This window comes from Chenopodium album, chromosome 2 (genome assembly GCF_948465745.1).
Source record: "Chenopodium album chromosome 2, dcCheAlbu1.1, whole genome shotgun sequence".
NCBI classification, from domain to species: Eukaryota; Viridiplantae; Streptophyta; class Magnoliopsida; order Caryophyllales; family Amaranthaceae; genus Chenopodium; species Chenopodium album.
Window position 1 is genome coordinate 9,017,820 of NC_137835.1, and position 8,652 is coordinate 9,026,471.

Below are 8,652 nucleotides of genomic sequence, written 5' to 3' on the forward strand. Positions count from 1 at the left end.
ATTAAATTAAAACAAGAAAGCTTAGTTTTTTTTTTTTTTTTTTATATATATATACTCGAAAATAGGGGTAAAAGGGGGGGGGGGGAGAAAACGGCAGCCACCAGCTGCCGGCTGCTGGCAGTGGTGGTGGAAGGGGGCAGCCGAAAAAAATAAGGGGAAGGGGAAGAGAGAAAAAAAGAAAGGAAAATAAGGAGGAGAGAGAGAAAAATTTACCTTGGGTTTTCTCCACTCTAGGCAAAGTTAATTTGCCCCATAAGAGGAATATTTATACCCCTTCTCTATCTCCCCCTTTTACCCTAACTTTCCTCCTTTAGTCTTTCCTAATCCCTTCCCTACTAAAACTTGTTTAAAACATCATAATTTCTTAAAATAAAACCCCAACTTCTTATTGATTAATTAATTAAACGGCTTTTCCTTTTGTAAAATATTCCAAATATACATGAGATAAATAATTAAAACATTATAATTAAAATGCTAGAGTTAATTAAATACCTTTATAAAATATATATATTAAATAAAATACGTATAAAGTGTATATACATTAAATGAAATACGTATAAAACTACGGGGTATTACAACACCGCCGATGGGAAATCGCAAACGAAATCCTCCATTGCCATTAACCACACATTCTCTCTCCTCCCTCCGCTACACTCCCTACTCATCCCTCACCACCTTCTGCCGCAAAGCCCAACTATCCCACCTCTACCAGCATGCACTCAAACTCCTACCTCACTTTCTCTCTCCTCTCTCCTCACCACAACCACCTTCGGCTTCAGCATATCCCGCAAATCCACCTGTCAGACTTTGGAGTGGAAGGGGTGGGGTGGTCGAACTTTAGAGGGGAAGAGGGTGCGGTGGTTGGATTTTGGAGGAGAATGTGGGTCTGCCGAATTTGGGTGGGTAAGGTGGTGCGGTGAACAGAATTTAGAGGGGAATGGGGTGAGATGCCGGAATTAGGGGTGGGAGGGGAAGAGGTGGAGGGTGGTGGTAGGCTGTGGAGGGAGGTGGTTGGAGACTTAAATTTTTATAAATTAATTATTTTTTAAAGAAGAAATATGTTAAAATTGAAATTAAAAAAACTAATCAATTATAAGGTAACACGTGTCCTTCCTTAACCTATCAAACAAGATGCCTGTTTTTTATAATTTTTAGAAGTTCATGTGCAAAAGTTGTTTTATTGGGAGATTATCGAAAGGTGGTTTTATTTATTGCAGACCGGGCAAAGGTCATAATATCCCTTTCAATTTTTCCTTTGTTTTATTCACAAACCTTAATATCACTAGCTAATCTAATTTATAGATGTGAAAAAAATATTGCTTTGTGGATCTTGTTTCAATTGTCTTAAGCGCATGTTCTGTTCAGCTTAATTTCAGCTCAGTTCTATTCAGATTAATTTTAGTTCAGTTTAGCTCAGCTTCAATCAGTTCATTTCAGTCCATTTCCTAATTTCCTTCTCTCATAAACAATTCCTTTAAGCTCAATTCAGTTCAGTTCATCTCTATTCAGTTCAGTTCAGTAAATCGAAACATGCCCTTAGTGTATATTATATTAGCAAATCCTTTTAGGGAGTGTTTGGCTCACATAATTAAGGTATAGGGTATGGGTTTAGAATGGTTTAAACCCATACTTTATGTTTGTTTTATGATTTTATGAGTTTCAAACCCATACCTCAAACCCCCAAGGTATGGGGTTTAGAAACCTTGGGAGGGAGGTGGGTTTGACTCATTTCCATACATTTAGGCATTAAATAAAAGAAAAACATTGCATTTTATAATCATACCAAACATATTATATTAAGAATCAAGTTCCAAACCCATACCATTATGGTTTCATTCCTGATTCCAACCCCATATCAGTTTGTGAACCAAACGCCCCCTTATTAGAGATATTAATTGTTAAACCGATCACTTTAGAGATGTTAATTATTTAAAAAAAAATTACTCCGTAACAAAGTCACATTATTTCACTTTCCCGAGTTTTAACTTTTTTTTTTTTTTTTTTTTTTTGGGTGAAAAGCTACTACTCTGTATCTATCTAAAGTTGCTACTATGAGTAGCTTTTTGGCAAAATGTCAAGTGGTATCAGTTTTATACATTTGGTTCAAAGTTTGCCACAAAACCAAATTTTAATGTGGGTGTTGAGAATTGATGCATAGTACGGGGTATCCAAGATTTCAAATTGATTTTTCTGGGATTATTAATATACCATTAACTTTACATACATAGTAATTAAAATAACTGTACATTTTCAGCCATTTCAAGTCTCGTTGACCATCTTGCTACTATCTATCTGAAGTTGTAAATTTTGAATACTAGTACTTTGGATAAAAAAAATGTCAAGTTAGTGTCATTTTGTTTTAAACATTTGGGTTAAAATTTTGTGTCACTAAAGTAGCCACCCCAAAGCCCCAACCTCTCCCCACCTCACAAGAAAAAAAGAAGGAAAAAAAAAAAACCAAACACACAACAAATCATACTATTAGGTGCATATTAAGAAAACTTAATATGTACTTCATTATTGTCCACTTATGAGTGTCCTACATTGAAAAAAGAGGATAGATGGTTTCACTTTATAAGGTATAAGGATACCTCGTACTATTGCCAATTGGTTTCAGTATGGAAGCTACTAAGTCTTGTTGGTGGACCAAACTCTCCTCATCCTTATTCGGGTTGCCCAGACCCACTCGCACAGATGCAAACATTTGAATTGATTCTTCGAGATTAATTACCATTAACTTTACCGAATCTAACAAGATCACATTTTTATAGTTTTTCAAGTTCTGATAACCACATACTACTATCTTTCCAAAACTATTTTAGAGCATGTTTGGTTATTGTCTTTTTTGGATTGGAAACAGATTCGATTAAACCGATACTATTACCAAGTATTTGGTTACAACAATTACCATTACCCTTGGTTACCTCTCATTTGTTACCTTTATAAAATTTAGGGGAACAAATACCCTTACTCTCCTCAAACATTAACAAGGAAGTAAAGTTTATCATATTCCTTTCTATGGTCAGACCAAACAAATAAAAAGATAATAATAAAATAATTCCTTTCTTCCCGCTTATTTGTTTCCTTTCCATTTTGTTCCATTATCCAAATCAAAAGCCCCCCTATAGATTATAATTACATGAGTATATGTAGGGGTGGCGATTTGGGTCAGCAAGTCGGTTCGGGTCAGATTTTGGGTCGATTTCGGATTATGCTTAAAAACTATCAAAAATAGTGTAAAACTTTATACTATTATGAAATATGAAATTTAGGTCGAACGCGAGTTGTTCGGGTAGGGTTCATGTTTCTCTCAGTAATTTCGAATCGGGTCAGAGATTGTCAGACGTACGTATATGACCAGGGATGTCAATGAGGCGGTCGGGGCGGATGTTGGCCTTCCCGTCCCCATCCCCATCCCTGCCCCGCGCGGGAACAGTTCCAACACCATCCCCGCCCACCCCCACTTGGATATCCATACCCACTTAATTCCCGCCTAAGACCCGCCTAATCCCTGCCTAAAACCCGCGTCCCAATACACAATCCAACATATTTAATACTACGTATAAATTACAACAAATAAAATTATTATTAATATTACACACTTTTTTTAGTTATAAAATTAGTGTATTACAAATTATTATATCTACTATTTTATTTTACATATTTTTTTTATATATAAAATAGTATAAAAGTATATAATTTTGTTTTATAAAATATATAGATGTGGGTGTCAGGTGGGGATAAGGTGGGTACGAAGTGGGGCGGGTAGAGCGGGGCGGGGATGAGGCGGGTACAATGTAAAATCCAACCCCGCCCCATCACCCATGGCGGGTATGATTTTTATCCCCATCCCCGCCCCACCACCCATCAAACCAAGACCCATCCCCGCCCCAGTGGGACGGGAATGGGACGGGTCTCCTACTTAATTCGCCCCGCTGACATCCCTATATATGACTTATGACTAGTTTTTGTCCAAAAAAAAAAAAGTCTCATCGCTCATTCTGTTGCATTTGGGCCAAAATTCGTGCCACCATTGTAGGCCCCACACTTATTAAATGCGTGTATAGAAAGAATTTCTCTCTATTTATTTTAAAATTTAGATATCTATATCTATATCTATATCTATATCTATATCTATATCTATCTATACTTTAGTATTTAAAAACACAAACCATTATCCCTATATTGCCACATGTAAATTTAATTTTTTTTTCCCAATGCCACATGTCTCCTCATTTAATCTTTCTTTTTTTAATCCCTTTTCTCATATTAAAAAAATAAATAAATAAAAAAAAAAATTCAATACATGTATGAATGTTGTTTTGTTCACTTTCTCCCAATTTAATTTCTTCTATAATTACATTTAATTTCCATCTCTTCTTCTACTCTATAAATTATTCATTTTCCAATATACATATATTAAAAAATAATTATTTATATTGTATACTTATAAACAAACCGTGCATTGTACAGGACAGAAGGCTAGTTGGATTTAAGAATCTAAATTGGTCTTCCATGATTGATTATCATTAGTCTTATTTTTATAATCCTTCTATTTCATAATAATTGACATAATTTCTTAAATAAACATGGTTTACACTAATTTATTGTGGACTTCCAGTATTAGAGAAACCATTGTTGTTTTATTAATAATAAAAAAGGCCACTATATTGAAATAAAAGTCATTTTGGTAATATATAGGCTATAAGTGGTTAATTTTTTTAATGAAATATTTTATATACCGATCAATATGAAAAATAAAGGTCACTATGTTAAAATTAGGGTCATAACGTCGAATTCAAGTTCACAATAATGTCAAACATTATACAAGTTTTAATAAAGGATACTATGTTAAAAAATAAGGTTACCATATTAAAAATAAGGGTCACTATATGTTCTATATAATGTCAGTTGCGTGTGTATAAATCTCGGGTCCGCAATAATATTATTGTGGACCAGGTCCACACAAGTCTTTCTGCCTAATTTTAGCCATAAACATATATATGAAAATACTTTATATATTAGTAAGATATTGTAGAAAAATCTTCATGTGATCCAATAAGAAGGATCTTATAATGAGAAAATTGAGAAAGAATCTTGAACGTCCAAATTAATCCAACGGTTCATATTTCGCCTATGTAAAATGCAAATTTAGTACAAATATTATGCACATTTAATTAAAAAATTATGCACATTCATTTTTCACCTATATTTTTTATTGTTTATTTAATTTCATTGAAGCTTGTTCAAAGTATAGAGAGCGTTTTTAAAGAGAAAAATCGGGGAAAAAATCAGTCAAAAGAGTCAAAATAAGTATTAGGTGGGGCTTACAGACGGAAAATCCACCGTTTTTTGAAATGACTGGTAATCCAAGCATTTATTTAATTTAAGGAGTGATAACTTAAAATAAAAAATTAAACGGGTGGTTAGTTTGAAAATAGTTACATTTTTGGGTGGTAATTTATAAACTAACCTTAAATAAATTTTTTATTAAATATTTTTTTTTTAAAAAAAAAATACTAAGGACACACCAGAAAATGACATGTGTCATTGCTAGTGTGTCTTTTAGTATATAGTTATTGATACCTACATATAGAAATAATTCAAGTAATACTCTCTCCGTTTTTAAATACTTGCTTCATTTCTCCATGCACGGAGTGTTAGTAGAAATTAGATAAAGTAATAAAATATAGAGGTAGTGGGGTTGGTGAAAGAATAAAAAATTGTAAAAACCCAAAATTAGTTAATATTGATTGATCCACTTGGTGAGAGAAATTAATTAAGTATTGTAAAAGCTTTCCAAATAAGAAAATGGAGCAAGTATTTAAAAACGGACGGAAAAGGAAAGTGGAGCAAGTATTTAAAAACGGAGGGAGTAAACTAATAAGTAATAACCTGTGTATGGCGGATCTTGAAACTCTTTCTATTAGGGGCCAAATTTATATAGTATTAATATAAGTATGTAACTATATAAAATCCATAACAAGAATCAAACAAATGACAAAATTACACTAATTGATATAGAACATGACTCAACTTAAATTATTGACATAAAATTGTCCGCATTTTTAAATTAATTTGAGAATGGACACTACGGACACCCAATGACATGAATTTAATAAAAAAAAAGTTAATTATGTTATTAGAATGATTTTTGATTATCAAATTCGTGTCGTTAATTGTCTTTATATATCACTTATATTAATTCAATGAGTGTTTTTAACTACTCCCTTCGTTTTTTTATTTGCATTAATTCCCTTTTATGGGTGTTTTTTTTTAAATGCATCACTTTTATAGTTGGAAACTTTATACTATATTTTAACATTTCTCTCTTACTTCAAATCTCATTAAAAATTATTTTATCATTTCTCTCTCTTAATGGTCTCCACTTAAATAATAAAAAATATTTATCCCCTCTCAAATATTTTTTCTTTCATGGTTCCCATATTACTTTCACAATAATAATTTATTTACCCACTCACAATAGTATAATACTATCCTAAAACTCCGTGCAATCCCAAGTGATGCAAATAAAAAAACAGAGGGAGCACCTATCAAGTTAATGTCAATTTGTTTATGATGAAATTTCATGTTAATGGTTATAGTTCGATCTTAGTTCATGAGTGTAAATCTTACGGAGTAGAGTTGTGTAATTAACATTTGTCATACTATAAAAAATGAGAAACACAATGTCACAATATCATTATCTAGCTTGCCAAAGTAAGACTTGTAGACTGTAGGCCTTTTAATAATTAGAAATCATCAATTAAAACTCTAAGGAATTTATATTTTAAATATGCACATTCAAATTGATTTATAAAAGGAAAATTTGAAATAAATAATCCTACCTTTTACTCATCTTCTTAAAATAGTCCTACCTTTTAATTAACTTATAATAATCCCAACTTTTAAACACATATTCTTTTAACAGTCCTTGTAACCGGTAACTGGGTAACCAAGTTCTTAATTCCCTGTCAACTCTAATTTAAGACATCTTTCATCTTCTCTAACTATTACTCCTCTGTCAGCGCCATCACTTCTCTGTAATATTTTTAAAAAATTTCTCGTTCTCTTCGATGCTCATGTGAAGGCAGTGAACTGAATTCTTGCGTAAAAAGGGGAAAAATTGTGAACTTATTGGTGTTCTAATTCTACTGCAGCAGCAAAGAAAATTCTTGCCCAAGTTAGTATGAATTACAGGAAACATATCTAAACCCTTAAATTGCGATTGGTTTTTGTCAATTTCAAATTTATCTGTTGTGAATTGTGTTTGGTGGAGTATTGATAAGAGTTTATTACGGAGTAGAAATTTGTTTAATTAGAAAATTGTGACCTTTTTTTTTTTTTTTTTTTTTCTGAATTCTAAACTCCGTATTAGGGAAAATTGCTCGGAGTGATTAGTGATTGACCCCTCTTCAATGACTTTAATTGATGAAGTCACTCTTAAATTTTGGTATGGTGGTAATTTTAAGAAGGATAAAACTGGTGAAATAGTGTATAAGACCTTTAAGATGAAAATTTGGAATGAGGAGGTAAAAGCTTGGGGGTAATTCGTAACAAAGAACACAGAAGATGAAGCAAGGAAAGGGGAGAATAAAATTAAGAGAAAAATGAAGGTCAGTAAAAGAATAACCAACACTCACTCACTCGGTGCCACGTGGATAGGTGACTGCCACGTAGGTTAGGAAACCTGCTATTGTAAGTGAAAACAGACAAAGGACCAGTAAAAGAATATGGGTGTAAAAGTTAGGATTATTATAAGTTAATTAAAAAGTGGGACTATTTTAAGAAGATAATAATTTTTTATGTCCTTATTAAAGCTTAGTGTTGTCACATATCTTCTATTCTTCTCCTCTTTGATAGCTAGTTTAAGTTTAGAAAAAAATGGTCACAAAAATGTTTTAGGGCCATGCCCCTATTAGCCTCACAAAAGGTCCGCCTATGCGTGTATCAAACAAGCCAAAATGCTAGTTATCATTAATTTCGGAATTTAACGCTGATAAAATTGCAACTCTTACGCTGTATTTGTTTAAAAGCATATAAAATTGGCATAATACATTAAAGGTGAAAAAAAAAAAAAAAAAAAAAAAAAATCGCAATTAGGCCAAAGTTCATGCCACGTAGTGCTGTTGCTGTAAACCCCTAGCCCGCCCCCCCACACCAGTTTATTGAAGGTAGAAAAAAATAGAATCCAAGCTTATTATATACCGACATTAACGCTACATTTAGTGGGAACATATAATATAAAATTGGATTAGACATTAGAAGGTGTTAATTGAGATGAACACTACAAGAGGGGGGGTGAATTGTAGATGAGTTCCTAATTACTAATTTTGCAAATATAAAACATAACAAAATAGGAACTTGCAAAGCACACAGGATTTTACGAGGAAACCTTCTAGTGCCCAACTAGAAGTAAAACCTCGACCCTACCTTAGGGATTTCAAACACAAATACTTCCACTATAATAAGGCAAACCCCAAGTTACAACCTATTATAATTAAGCCTCTACTCACAAGTTCCTGAATGAACTCGCTACAGAACAATGCACTGTTCTACCCAGTCTGAGTCCCACACTCAAACTCTCTCGTACTCCCTAAGTACAAATCTTCCCCTTCTCACCAGAAGCTCTCTCTGTATGCAATGATAAAA